At 42.6% G+C, this 15,691-nt stretch overlaps 1 pseudogene; it reads right to left on the reverse strand.

The window, feature by feature from the left end:
• Positions 1-1,787: 1,787 nt before the first annotated feature.
• The window catches only part of LOC141102896 (uncharacterized), a 51,204-nt pseudogene continuing 37,300 nt past the window's right edge, over positions 1,788-15,691 (reverse strand).

Genomic DNA, 15,691 nt, shown 5'->3' on the forward strand with positions numbered 1-15,691 from the left:
CATATTCTTATAGCTAAAATGGTGGACAGCAAGCTAAAATATCCTTACACAAACTACCTGCAGAAACCTGTCATGCCTAATGCCCCATACACACGATCAGAAATTCCGCCAGCAAAAGTCAGGTGTGAGCTTTTGGTCAGAAATTTAGACCGTGTGTATGCTCCATCGGACTTTTGCTGGCGGAATTCCAGCCATCAAAAGATTGAGAGCAGGTTCTCTATTTTTCGGTCGGAAAAAGTTCCTATCCGAAAATGCGTTCGTCTGTATGCAATTCGGAGGCGCAAAAAATCACGCATGCTCGGAAACAATTCGATGCATGCTCGGAAGCATTGAACTTCATTTTCTCGGCTCGTCGTAGTGTTGTACGTCACCGTGTTCTTGACGGTCGAAAGTTCAGAGAACTTTTGTGTGACCATGTGTATGTAAGGCAAGCTTGAGCAGAATTCCGTCTGAAAAACATCCAAGTTTTTTCTGATGGAAATTCCACTCGTGTGTACGTGGCATAAGAATTGTCTCAGACTTTTCATCAGTGGGCAAAGGTAGCTTACCTATCCGTTCAACCCTTTGTTCATTGACTGTCCTACAGTAACATGCTGAAATAGGACTTCTTGTTTCCCCAATTGTATTTTCTTTGGGTTAATTTTCAAACCTGCTTCTCTCAAAAGCTGTAACATTTCACTCACATCGTTCACATGCTCCTCCATAGAGACTGACCCAATCAAAATGTCATAAACATATGAAATTATTCTTTCAGGTTTTGAAAACTTGTGAATATGTGAATGAAATATTGCTGCACTGTCTTTGTAGCCTTGCGGAAGAACTGTCCAATAATATTGAAGGCCTGCCCAGCTGAAGGTTGTTTTGTATTGGCATGTTGGGTCAAGGGGTAAATTCCAATAGCTGTTACTGATATCAATGACTGTAAACCACTTCATTTTTGGTGTTAATTTGGCAATCATTTCAGGGTAAGCTGCTACCACAGGTGCCATACTTTTAGCATATTTGTTTAAGGCACGGTAATCTATCATCAGTCTGAATGACCCATCAGGTTTGATAACTGGCCAGGCTGGTGAACTGCATATTGATGCACTCCTTTTTAATGTACCTTGCACCTGCAATTGCTTTATAGCCTCTGTTATAGGTTTAATGGCCTCTTTTGTAACTGGGTATTGCTTGAGTTGTGCCATATCAAATCCTTCCAATAAAATATTCATCCTATCACAATCTTATGCATGTTTAGCTAGTATGTCTTTAAATTCACACATCAGACTATCCCAACAGGAATCCCAATCTCCACGTAACACACCGCCAATGCTTTACTGCTGCTTTTACCAATTCTATGGGAGGATGTCACACATGACCCAATCTGTCATCTCCAGACTTCATCCACAACTTCATATTTGCAAGGTCAACCACCAGACCCTGCTTTACACAGACCTCAGCATCAATTATGTCCTGTTTCTTACAAACAACGTCACACTTCCACTTCTCCCCCACTCCCTATTTCCATCTCAACACCACACACAAAAGGAGCTTTAATGGAATGTCCAGTGACACCTGTTCTAATTTTCTCATTTCCAGGGACAACAGATTTGTTAAAACTAATAGCTGCCTCACTATCTAACAGCACATTTACACAAGTTCCCCTTAATGTTACATCAACAGTAGGCCGCCCCCAGGAGTCTAATGTTAAATCAGTTAAGAATCGGTAGGAAGGGGCGTGGGGGGCTCAGGACCCCTAACAATCAGTGGTTGAGGGTGGCACAGCCTTTCCTACTGCTGCTACTTTGACCCCTCCTGCTTTTATTTTTTTCCATTTCTTCCTGTATTTTATATAGCTCCTCCTGCAAACAATCTCTCTCACTTCTTATTTTTCACTAAAAGGCACCCAAGGCTGTTTGCAAGGCTTTCCTCTGGTTTCTGGCCTTCTATAACTAACCGAAGTGTTATAAGTTCTTCCTCTCATTGGTCCTTTAAAATCACCTCTATTTTGCTTACCTTCAACTCTAAAAAGTCTAGCTGCATCAACCGCAAAACTGTCCTCTCTGCACTTTTACCTCCACAAATTATCCGCTCTCAATTAGGATTAGGTGTAGCAGATAAAATGCCTTCCCTGACATCACAATCTAATGCTTCTAATAACATTGCCCTGTGAACCAAACCACCATGTTCAAAACCTGGATTCTCAGTCATTACATCACACTGCTAATTCTATCTGCAAGTTCATATGGGCATTCATTCTTCATCTAATTTTTCCTGACAAGGACACATTTTTTGTCACACCATACAATGCCTTCAACAATTCCTTTAAAATATCCTTAGTTTTATGACGCTTGCCACAGTTTTGCAAAATCCGTGCCCACAATCCATTGCCTACACTTTTCTGCAAAATTCTAGCTAGGTCTTCCAAATTCAAGTTGTATGTGTCTCTGACTTTCTGCAAATCACAAAACCATTGAATGAATCTATTTACATCATAGCGGGGATCCTGCCCTATCTCTCTTACAATGGCTTCCATCTCCTGTGGCTTTAATTGTCTTGTGATCAATTGAACGTCACTTGAATTTTCAGTGTTCAATACAGTGGTTGTAATGATAGGAGCTGCTGGTATGCTTGGGGCTGCATAACTCATCCCAGGGATATATTGGCTTATAATCTTTGGTATCGAGCTTTATTTTAGAGGTATCATTTTGATGCGTGTAACTTGATTTTTCTGCCAATTTATCAAAAGCAATGTTAGCAGCATGTTTACACTCCTCCAACTGTTTCTCAACAACTTGCATTTTTACTGACAATTCCTCATTTACCCGACTTAAAGGGTTACCAAAACCTAGTTTTTTAAATTTTTTTAAATAACAAACATATCATACTTACCTTCACTGTGCAGTTCGTTTTACACAGAGTGGCCCCAAACCTTGTCTTCTGGGGTACCCCGGTGGTGCTCGCGGCTCCTCCTGGCATCTGGAAAACCCCTAGGAGAAGGGTTCTTCCAGGGGGTTACAGTGCGGGCGCGCTCCCGAGTCCAGCATTTGCGTCAATAGACACAGAGTGCCGGACTCGACCCCGCCCCCCCCGACGTCCACGTCATTGTATTTGATTGACAGCAGCGGGAGCCAATGGCTGCTCTGCTATTCAATTAAGACAACGGGCAGAGAGTGTTTCTCCATAACCTTTCTCCATAACTCTTTCTCCATAACCTCGTATCTCTGAGCCTGTTCTAGAATTTGCTGCTTTTTCTCCTTAATCTCCTCCATTCATTCTGCACAACAAGACAGTAGTCCCTGAATAATGATACCCTTACGTTTCTTTTCTTATTAAAGACACTATCAGATAAAAAGCATTTCATTAAATTCCATGACTGTCTATTATCTTGGGGAATCCCATAAGGCCCCCCATGACTTTTTATATAATTTAACAGCCACAAATTCACATTCTTTCTCTTAGTTCTATTGTCACCACCAGACACACCCAAGCCATTGTGAAAAAAAAAATGCTATTTAGAGAATAAGGAACAAGGTACACTTACCAACTGATAGGTTTCCTAGGCTTATAATCTTCTCCAGGTCCTGGTCCTGGGGTTCAAAACTTCCTTCCTGGGTCCTCACGGTCTTCTGTCATCTCACAGGATTGTTGTCACCACCGACTTCTGTTACTAAATCCTGAAAATGCTCTTCTGGTCACTTGAACGGCACCAATGTAGCGATGTAGTAGTGAGTAGATGATAATTAATTAAATTATTAGTATGATGCAAATTATTTCCAGCAGCAACCCGATTCTTCCAGAGAGATGCACTTTATTGAAACGTCAGAATCAATCCAACAGGTGTACAGACAAAATAGGCAACAGGCTGTTTGTGCAGGTTTCAGACACCTTCAGAGAACCCAGGTTCTCCTGCCACTTTTTAGCCAACCCAGAACCTTCACTCTTTTATACACCTTTTTTACCACAAGGACAAGTAATTTGATTGGCCAGTCCTACTAGGCAAGCACATGGCTTTGAACACGACCGTGTGCACACTCCCATTGTTACGAGTGATGCGAACCATACAAAACCATGGCTCAGTGGGCCATAATTTTCATATAGTTATGCTATAGTTCCCATGTACGCAGACATGTATGCTCGGAGTCATCATTAATGCAGTCGCCATGAGGTGGCCAGTCCCTTGATGAATGCACAATCTAACATCCCTAAAAGAGCAAACAGATCTGCCATGTCCACAGTAAGGTTTCCGCATCCAATGGTCTTCCACCAGCGTCTGTGTGTGCGAATACGCTCACATGAGAGTATTGCAGCAAAACTGACACTGGGGGGGCATCTGACAACATACATTGATAACATTTTCCACAACAGCTCCTCCTCTTTGTCATATCCTCCCATGTGTCCCTCGATGAATCTTGATCTTCTTCTTACACCAGGAAATGTATCAGTCCTTACAGTCCATAAAAAGGAAAACACAGCTTGACATGTCGACTCTGCTCTTCAGGAGGAATGACTTCTAGGGAGGGCACGACATGGTGAGCTGTAGTAATCGCCGGTCGGTCTAGGATCCTCTGTGTCTTGTACGTGGGCTGGACTTCGAGGCGTCTCATCTCAGTGAGGATGATGTGGCCATCTGCTCGGGCTCTGGTCACGCGTCCAATCAGGCAACAGGAGCACCTCATCACGACATATAGAAGGAATAGAAATAAAAATAACATGAGTATATATGCCCCTACTTTCTTCAACCATGATCCGATGGAAAATAAAAAATCCCCCAAGATTCCCAAACCCTTAAAAGAATTCCAACCTTCACTAGCTATAGCTCTGGCTTTGCCTTGCAGGGATCTAAGCCTTATCCATATGGGCCTGAACTTTGTCACTACTATCCCGATCCAGATATAACAATCTTTACTTATGAATTCCCAGAAACCCCCTTGGACTGTGGGAACTTCCTTGTAGCTTCAACAGTTACATGAAAACATCCCATCCTCAATGGATGAGAAATTGTTCAAGCGTTTCATAAGCTCAAGCCCCCACCGTGTACAAGCAATTCCCTTCCAGCTGTCCCTACCATTCTTACCTTCTCTCGCGCCATCAGATCCTCATCGGCCGCGACATAAGATGCTGGGACAAGTTTCACCAGCACACATGAACCTCTTGCCTTAGAGGAATTACCTTATAAGCTGTAGATCCGCATTAATACCAAACTACAGTTGAAGCACGCTTGTGGGCTACCTAGTTATCCCGATACCAAAGCTGGCAAGAACCAGAGCTATTGTTAAAATTATAACTAATTTTACCCTCTAGAAATGTTTTGTTAAGTTCTATTGACAGGTGTCTGTTTGGATTTTACTAGTCTGTCAAAACTCCTCACCAATATGAACGTCACATATAGCATGTACCGTCGTCATCGCTGGGGCACTAATACCCGACCATGTGTCCTGTTCTCTTTCTTAGGTAGTTGGGATGCTTTTCATCGTTACCCTTGCCAAAATGTATTAAACAAAAAATATAAATTAACGAAGATACTTCTCATCCTTGTTGTCCCGTTCTTCGAGCTTCTTTACAACGACCCAGTCACCTGTCACAAACTTGGCTAGAATTAGAGCGGTTAGTATTATTTATTATAGTTTGAAAATGTGTCATTCTCACCACTCTCATCCCCCCATTTCTTCCCTTCTCATTACAAACTGGAGGAAGACATGCAGGGTTTTGAATGGTGCAGAACAAAACAGTGAAATAGCCTATGATACTTTTACCTTCTTATACACCTGTACACACACTTTCAGAAACCCTTTGGACCTGAAAAGATACTTATAAACAAAAGTTATTACTCTATCCTTCAAAGAATGGTAAACAATACAACATTCGTGTACATTGGCAAATTGTCACTTGACATTCTACAAAACCGATAATAACTAAACCCTCTGTAAATCTTACTTTCACATTTTTACTAAAATACAACACATGCGACACATAAGAGGGCTGTCGCGGTAGGTTCAAACATCTTGTTACCACATGCAAACATGAGACAAACATTTAGATACAAATGTGGGGGAGATATTTAATAGTTCCCAAAAATGAAAATGAAAAAATAAAAACAACCAGATGGAATGCTGCCTTCACTCTTTTAGCGATAGAAAAAGAATACAATTTGAAAAGCACAAGAGCATCTCGAAATCTTTGCATGGACCAGCCACACAAAGTTCAAAAACAGGCCTGTATATTTTTTTATCACACAAACGTGTACTACACATCCATCAACTCACTCAACATTACAGATTTCTGAAGCCGCAGTCGCACTACATCAACTCCAGAGGGATACCCAAAATAGTATCCTAATGCCGTGTACACACGAGCGGACTTTACGGCAGACTTTGCCCGGCGGACGGGATTTCGTCGGACAATTCGATCGTGTGTGGGCTCCAGCGGACTTTGTTTTCTCAAAAGTTGGACGGACTTAGATTTGAAACCTGTTTTAAATCAATCCGTCGAACTCGAGTCCGGTCGAAAAGTCCGCTCGTCTGTATGCTAGTTCGACGGACAAAAAGCCACGCTAGGGCAGCTATTGGCTACTGGCTATGAACTTCCTTGTTTTAGTCTGGTCGTACGTCATCACGTACGAATTCGACGGACTTTGGTGGATTGTGTGTAGGCAAGTCCGTTCATTCAGAAAGTCCATCATAAAGTCCGTCGGGCAAAGTCTGCCGTAAAGTCCGCTTGTGTGTACGCGGCATTAGACCACCTATGTTAATCTTTCTGGGGTTTAATGGCCTTTTCCTCAGAACTAGACTCCATGCTCTGTGCATTCGTTTGACTGTGGGAAGCCTCGCATTCCTTCCCTTGCACGGACTGCCATTGCCCATGGCGATTCGAATCGGCTTATTGTCTTACCCCTGCGTCCAGGGAAACCCTTGCACCCATTTCGGAGACCACCGCCCGGTGCCTTCTTTTACAGTGGATTGACGGGACTACAACCACTATTAGTCACTCAACTAGAAACACGAAAACAAGGCATCAACTCTATGGCTTGTTGTCCCAACACTTTTGGCACAGAACTACAGAGTACCACTCTTTTAACAACCAACTATTAACTATGCCAAATGATTTGTCAACAACCACAGATCACCCCCCGAATTATGTCTCTACCCCTCACAGTGTATGCATACACAAGCGCTTTGCGCTGTATGACCGTACACTGTGTCGCCAGACGAATCTACACAGAGCACTTTTGCCCGCTTCAAAACACTGCAGCTTCTCTCTGTACCTCGATATTCCAACAATAACTTGGATGCCTCCTGTTTGCTCTCTACCGAAAACTGTATTACAGTATAAAACTAAAAAAACACAACTGGAAATTTAAAACACTTTCAAACGCCAGTATTTTCCCATTGTCCTTCCAAGCACAAATCTCATTTGCTTGTGTCATAGGGCCCCAAGCTCCCCCCCACCAACTTCCTTGGATACATAAAATGCTGAGAAGCACTTCCTGTTGCATGCCCAGCTCTGAAAACCCCTCAAACTGGTTTATTTACATATCAATGTACAGGAAAAGGGAGGGGAGGGTAAGCCTAGTTTCATATATTGCAGGCTATACAATACAAACCTTGCTAAAGCGATACAAGCCTCAAAACAGTGAATTGCTGTCAGAGGAACTCCAAAATATTTAAAAACACACAATGCTAGAAGTACAAAAACTCACAGTTAAAGCTAGTCTTGTTATCCATTGAAATTCAGTGCAAAGTAGAGGTTTCACTCAAAACCAATATTCAATACAGAAAACGCAATAGCTTCCTTGAAAAGTATGTAAACAGTACAAAAATAGAATTCACTTAAAAGGAAATGGTGATGTTGTGGAAAATTTTATATTAATGTATTGTCATAAGTCTCCCAGTGTGTGTTCAATCACAGCCCGCTCTAATAGCTGACTGGGGCAGACCAACTCTGGTTGAGATCCGTTTGGTAGTGAAAAGCTCTTTGGGGATGTAGAGAAATGTTTGTGGAGTGGGGACGTGTCCGCCAGCTAAGGGCCCCTGTGCGATGCACAGAACGATCGTCTGGTGGGGATGTGTTCGCTCTGCAAAGACATTATCGGTTTAACGAGTGTGCTCTCATGTTGCCCCTGTGTGCCTGATCAACACATTTGTGGCCCAATGAGTGTACGCCTGCCGATAATCTCTCGTCCACAAAGACAGTAGAATAATCCAGGTATACATTGTTCTCTGGAACAATGTATAATAGGGATTTCTATCAACGGAAATACGGGAGTCTTTTGGGTTCTGGTTGGAGACAGGGTTAATGTTTGAAAGCCATGTGGCTTCTAAAAACATACAGGCACCCTGTCTCTGCTCAGACACACCCATAAAACTCCTGTAGTCATTGTTCATTGGTTGTTGCATTTTCCTGTGTTAAATCCTTATATGGTCATTGATATCCTGTGAGGTCACAAGCTTTGTAAGAGGTGTTATTGGCTGTTGGAGGCCGAACCCTCAAGCTGTGGGACCTCCTATTGATATGCTAATAAAGTTACTCACGCAGACAGCTGGGGCTGGCTGGCAGTGTGTCTTTGGAACTGTAATGATGAGGATGTGATTATTTGTCTAGTTGGTTGGCTGGGGCACACACCAGAGGATGGATACGATCAAAAGGTGAGATGCATTTATATCATTAGACGAAATTGTTATTATGATTGGAAACAGGAGATTTGCCTGTGTGCTCTGCGTACAACCAAATTTCGCTAACAGAATGGTGAGCCAGGTACTTTATGGAGCAGACAGAACCCCCGTCCACATCGGTGAGAAAAGGAGGGAGAATGGATCCCAGTCTAGGACATTTCTTTCTGATATGTTGGGGAGCCTCTACTCTGCAAAAGAACAAATTTTCGTCTTTTGAAATAATGCTGGAAGTTTGATCGTATGTCTGGTGTGTGTGCCTGTGTGTGTGATTTGTATCTCGAATCTGTGTGTGTGTGTGCGTGTGTGTGTGCGTGTGTAATGCTGTGTAATGCATATGAGAAATAGAAATGTATGAATTGGGATTATTTGCAGCCTGCAATGTGTGTGTGGCTGAGTAGTTTTGTAAGTAGCTGAACCTGTTTGTAAAGATGCCATGAGTTTAGTGAAGGGGCAGGCATTGTTGTTTTTGTATTGAAAGGGGCTACGCCCTGGGGGAAGGGAACTATAATGTTCTGAACAGACATGCAAGCATTCACTGTCTGTATCTCTCGTTCCTGTGAAAGCTGATGTGAACTGAGTTTGAGGGTATGTTTCAGCCGTGTAATTGTGGGTTATGTGGCTTGGTTGTTTCATTGGATAGCATGTGTTCCTAAGTTGTGTCTTTTTGTAACTTTAACACTTTTAAATGTTTCTCTAAGCGTTAATTTAGTATCTCAAATGTGTAAGTTTTTGGGGAGACATTTTTGGTTTTGGCAGGAAAATGGTTTTTGTCTGCTACTTCCTTTTGTTGTTGTTGTCTACCATGTGACTACGGTCGGCCATTTTCTTTTCCTTTGTGTGTGAACTTTGAAATGTTTATCCATCTTGGTCAGTTTTGGCGGGAAAATGCGCCATTTTGTTGGGGTCTGGCTTTTGTTGTGGTCACCATGTGCATCGGCGGCCATTTTAAAGCCCTCTGAGTCCTCCAATAGGGGAATCTGCTCCATTGTGTATTCCTTTGTGTGTGCAAAGCCATGTGCTTTAAGCTACAATCTGGCTTCTAGGCACCATTTTGTGAATTCTATTTTTGTACTGCTTACATACTTTTCAAGGAAACTATTGCGTTTTCTGTATTGAATATTGGTTTTGAGTGAAATCTCTACTTTGCACTGAATTTCAATGGATAACAAGACTAGCTTTAACTGAGTTTTTGGTACACAGCGGTGTGTGTTATTTTAATTTTTTAATGTTTTGGCAGTTTCTCAGAGGGCAATTCATTGTTTTGAGGCTTGTATCGCTTTAAGCAAAGGTTTGCTAGCCTGCAGCAGGGGCGTTGCTAGGTCTGCAAAAGATCTGGGGCTAGAGCCCATAGCAGTGATCACCAACCTTTTTGCAGGCCCGCTGGGGGGGGGGGGCACGCCGGTGGTAAGCCATATTTTGTGGGCAATGGCTGGTGTTGACGCTTCAATCATCGTGGCACCATGGTTTATATGGTGCCAGGGTGATTGAAGTGCTGGTTAAGCAGGGACCCTGCGGCAAGAGACTCGGGGCTATGGGCCCCAGATTCGGGGCTATAGCCCCAATAGCCACCCCCTAGCAACGCTCCTGGCCTGCAGTATCCCTCCCCTCCCTTTTCCTGTACATTGATATGTAAATAAACCAGTTTGAGGGGTTTTAGAGCTGGGCATGCAGCATTTTATGTATCAACAGGAAGTTGGTGGGGGGGAGCTTGGAGTATCACACAAGCAAATGAGATTTGTAGTCGGAAGGACAATGGGAAAATACTGGCATTTCAAAGTGTTTTAAATTTAATTCCAATTGTTTTAAAGAAGTTTATGTTTCTAGTGAAGAAATCTCGATTTTGGCGGGATCGACAACTAAATGTGTTAATGGCGCCATTTTGTTTGTGGCTGCAGTGGAAGGGAAAAGAACTCCTTCAGCCATCTTTTTGCAGGAGTTTCAGTTTTTGGCTTTTGTTACACTGTTGTGTGGTATTTCTGTCTCAAAACTTGTGGTTTGACTTCCCAGGGGATATGTGACTCAAGGGGGATTCCCTCCCATTTGCAATATGGGGGCTTATTCCACCCACTCCTGGACAAAAGTTTTTAGTTGTTGATGTTTAGCCACAGATTTTGTCTTGATAGACAAAATATGAAACTATTCGAGGCTTCCCCTCCCCTCCCTCTTCCTACTCAGGTGTGCAACAGAAAGTTGGTGGGAGGGGCTTGGGGTCTTTTGACTTGTGTTTGGAAGGACTAATCATTTTTATTAAATTTAGGTTTATACTGTAATACAGTTTTGGGTAGAGAGCAAACAGGAGGCATCCAAGTTTTTGTTGTAATATCGAGGTACAGAGAGAAGCCATAAGATTGTTTTGAATAGTGGAGGATTTCATGGTGCTTTGTAGTTTGTCTGACAACACATTTATAGGGCTGCCGATAACCGGTTGTAGAGCATGTAAATGTGAGGATTAGCACGCTAGCACACCGGGAGGCCATGTAAAATAATCGGAGAACACCGGGTGCCAGTACTGTAAAAATAGTCACTAAGCAGTACTGATCCGAAAACTAGTGCAAGGGTGCCCTGGACGCAGGGACCGTCATAAGCGATTCGAAACGTCATGGGTAATGTTGGTCCATGCGTTGGAGGAAAAAAATGAATCTCCACACCAGTCAGACAGCTGCACCTCACATGAGATCTGGGTTTGGGGCTCCGGACATGAGACCCCTTAAAGACTGACATAGGTGGTCCAAGGATACTATTTTGGGTATCCCTCTGGAGCTGATGTAGCGTGACTGCGGCTTCAGAAATCTGTAATGTTGAGTAAGTTGATGGATGCGTAGTACACGTTTGTGTGATTAAAAATACACAGGCCTGTTTTTGAACTTTGTGTGGCTGGTCCATGCAAAGATTTCCAAATGCTCTCGTGCCTTTCAAATTGTATTCTTTTTCTATCGCTAAAAGAGTGAAGGCAGCATTCCATCTGGTCGTTTTTATTTTTTATTTTTTCATTTTTGGGAACTATGAAATATCTCCCCCACATTTGTATCTAAATGTTTGTCTTTGTTTCATTGTTTGTATGTGGTAACAAGATGTTTGAACCTCCCGTGACAGCCCTCTTGCGTGTCGCGGCTGTTGTATTTTAGTAAAAAAAAAAAACGTGAAAGTAAGATTTACAGAGGGTTTAGTTATTATAGGTTTTGTGGAATGTCAGTGACAATTTACCAATGTACATGAATGTTGTATTGTTTACCATTCTTTGAAGGATAGAGTAATAACTTTTGTTTATAAGTATCTTTTTAGGTCCAGTTTCTGGAAGTGTGTGTACAGGTGTATAAGAAGGTAAAAGTATCATATTCCATTTCACAGTTTTATTCTGCACCATTCTAAACCCTGCATGTCTTCCTCCAGTTTGTAATGAGGAGGGAAGAAAAGGGGAGATGAGAGTGGTGAGAATAACACATTTTCAAACCAACAATACTAACAGCTCTAATTCTAACCAAGTTTGTGCCAAGACTGTCTTTCTTTGAAAGAATTTGAATCAGCAAGCAGCAGTCTGGTGAAGTAGGCTCCCATCCCAGATGCTAAGAACCTTTTTGTCACTGGTTCCCGGTATTACACCCCGGATGGTAAGCCATGCACAGGTTATGCAGTGACCACAGTCCCGATGTCTGGGTTATTGTCATATGAGGTTTGTTTGAAGGTCAACCAAAAACAGAGTTGTACTTTCCTCATTAACTGTTACCTACATTCACAGCTGATGGGGTGGGTGCAATCACTGTAACATGAACTTCAAAAGGTCCACCACAGGGTTCACGAGTCCATCCTGGACCCTGACACAATAACATGTTTACATTCTTCCCAACCAGGTGACTGGGTCATTATAAAGAAGCTTGAGGGATAAGACCACGCCAGCCACTGCAAGAAGCTGATCAACCACAAAGAGTAGAGAAGTATCTTCGTTGATTTATATTTTTTTGTTTAATAAATTTTGCCAAGGGTAATGATGAAAAGCATCCCAACTAGCTAAGAAAGAGAACAGGACACGTGGTCGGGTATTAGTGCCCCAGCGATGACGGCGGTACATGCTATATGTGACGTTCATATTGGTGTGAGGAGTTTTGACAGACTAGTAAAATCCAAACAGACACCTGTCAAAGGAACTTAACAAAACATTTCTAGAGGGTAAAATTAATTATAATTTTAACAATAGCTCTGGTTCTTGCCAGCTTTGGTATCGGGATAACTAGGTAGCCCACAAGTGTGCTTCAACTGTAGTTTGGTATTAATGCGGATCTGCAGCTTATAAGGTAATTTCCTGTAAGGCAAGAGGTTCATGTGTGCTGGTGAAACTCGTCCCAGCATCTTATGTCGCGGCCGATCGCGAGGATCTGATGGCGCGAGAGAAGGTAAGAATGGCAGGGACAGCTGGAAGGGAATTGCTTGTACACGGTGGGGGCTTGAGCTTATGAAACGCTTGAACATAGAGGATGGGATGTTTCATATAACTGTTGAAGCTACAAGGAAGTTCCCACAGTCCAAGGGGGTTTCTGGGAATGTATAAGTAAAGATTGTTATATCTGAAACGGGGATACTAGTGACAAAGTTCAGGCCCATATGGATAAGGTTTAGATCCCTACAAGGCAAAGCCAGAGCTATAGATAGTGAAGGTTAGAATCCTTTTTAAGGGTTTGGGAATCGTTGGAGATTTAATTTTTATCTTGCAGCAGATCATAGTGAAGGAAGTAGGGGTATATATACTCATGTTGTTTTTGTTTCTATTCCTTCTATATGCCGCGATGAGGTGCTCCTGTTGCCTGATTGGACGCGTGACCAGAGCCTGAGCAGATGACCACATCTTCCCTGATGAGACGCCCCGAAGCCCGACCCACGTACAAGACACAGAGGATCCCAGACCGACCGGCGACTACTATAGCTCACCACGTGTCATCTCCAACAGAGTCTACATGTCAAGCCGTGTTTTACTTTTTATGGACTAAGAAGAAGATCAGGATTCATCGAGGGACACATGGGATCATATGACAAGAGGAGGGACTGTTGTGGAAAATTTTATATTAATGTATTGTCATAAGTCTCCCAGTGTGTGTTCAATCACAGCCCGCTCTAATAGCTGACTGGGGCAGACCAACTCTGGTTGAGATCCGTTTGGTAGTGAAAAGCTCTTTGGGGATGCAGAGAAATGTTTGTGGAGTGGGGACGTGTCCGCCAGCTAAGGGCCCCTGTGCGATGCACAGAACGATCGTCTGGTGGGGATGTGTTCGCTCTGCAAAGACATTATCGGTTTAACGAGTGTGCTCTCATGTTGCCCCTGTGTGCCTGATCAACACATTTGTGGCCCAATGAGTGTACGCCTGCCGATAATCTCTCGTCCACAAAGACAGTAGAATAATCCAGGTATACATTGTTCTCTGGAACAATGTACAATAGGGATTTCTATCAACGGAAATACGGGAGTCTTTTGGGTTCTGGTTGGAGACAGGGTTAATGTTTGAAAGCCATGTGGCTTCTAAAAACATACAGGCACCCTGTCTCTGCTCAGACACACCCATAAAACTCCTGTAGTCATTGTTCATTGGTTGTTGCATTTTCCTGTGTTAAATCCTTATATGGTCATTGATATCCTGTGAGGTCACAAGCTTTGTAAGAGGTGTTATTGGCTGTTGGAGGCCGAACCCTCGAGCTGTGGGACCTCCTATTGATATGCTAATAAAGTTACTCACGCAGACAGCTGGGGCTGGCTGGCAGTGTGTCTTTGGAACTGTAATGATGAGGATGTGATTATTTGTCTAGTTGGTTGGCTGGGGCACACACCAGAGGATGGATGCGATCAAAAGGTGAGATGCATTTATATCATTAGACAAAATTGTTATTATGATTGGAAACAGGAGATTTGGCTGTGTGCTCTGCGTACAACCAAATTTCGCTAACAGTGACGGCCCAGAGAGCAGGCGGCAGCCCAAACAACATGGCTACACACAAAAGAAATTGGAGCAGCTTCCCCGTAGGCTAGACTACATGTTCTCAAAATGGCCGCCGATCATGGCCACATGGTGACTACAACAAAAGCCAGACCACAACAAAATGGCGCATATTCCCGCCAAAACTGAAATCCAATACAAAGATGGATAAACATTTCAAAGTTCACACACAAAGGAATTGAAAATGGCCGACCGTAGTAAACATGGCAGACAACAACAAAAGGATATAGCAGACAAAAAACATTTTCCTGCCAAAACCAAAAAATTCTCCCCACAAAATTACATATTTGAGATACTAAATGAACACTTAGACAAACATTTAAAAGTGTTAAAGTTACGAAAAAGAACAACTTAGGAACATATACTAGATGAAATCTGGACCACAGCAAGATGGCCGATGACAAAAAGACCACACTAAAAAAAAAACACAAGCACACGGCTGAAACATACCCTCTTTTCTCAACCTCAGTTCACATCAGCTTTCACAGTAACAAGACACTGAGAAATACAACCAGCGATGCTTGCATGTTCTTTTCATCTCAAAACAACCACTAACCATCTGTGTCTTGAGACAATTAATCACTCTACAAGACTCATGCAATCTACTTGTCCCATACATAAGTAATAATTACAATTCATCCATTTCTCACATGCATTACAAACTTGTTACACAGCATCAGTCACACCCACATTGCAGGCTGCAAATAATCATACATTTCTATTTCTCATATACTTATTACACAACATACAGTTACTTACACATACACACAGCACACAGTCTCCTTACACAAACATTCGAGATACAAATCATACACACACACACACGCAGGCACACACCAGACATACGATCAAACTTCCAGCATTATTTCAAAAGACGAAAAATTAGCTCTTTTTGCGAAGCAGAACCTCCCCAACACATCTTAATGATCCGATTCTGAAGGAGGTTCTGTTCACTCCTACCTGGCTCGCTATCCTGACAGCGAAATTTGGCTGCACACAGAGCACACAGCCAAATCTCCTGTTTCTAATAATAATAACAATTTCGTCTAAAGATATAAA

Source organism: Aquarana catesbeiana, linkage group LG07 (genome assembly GCF_042186555.1).
Source record: "Aquarana catesbeiana isolate 2022-GZ linkage group LG07, ASM4218655v1, whole genome shotgun sequence".
In the NCBI taxonomy this organism is placed as follows: Eukaryota; Metazoa; Chordata; class Amphibia; order Anura; family Ranidae; genus Aquarana; species Aquarana catesbeiana.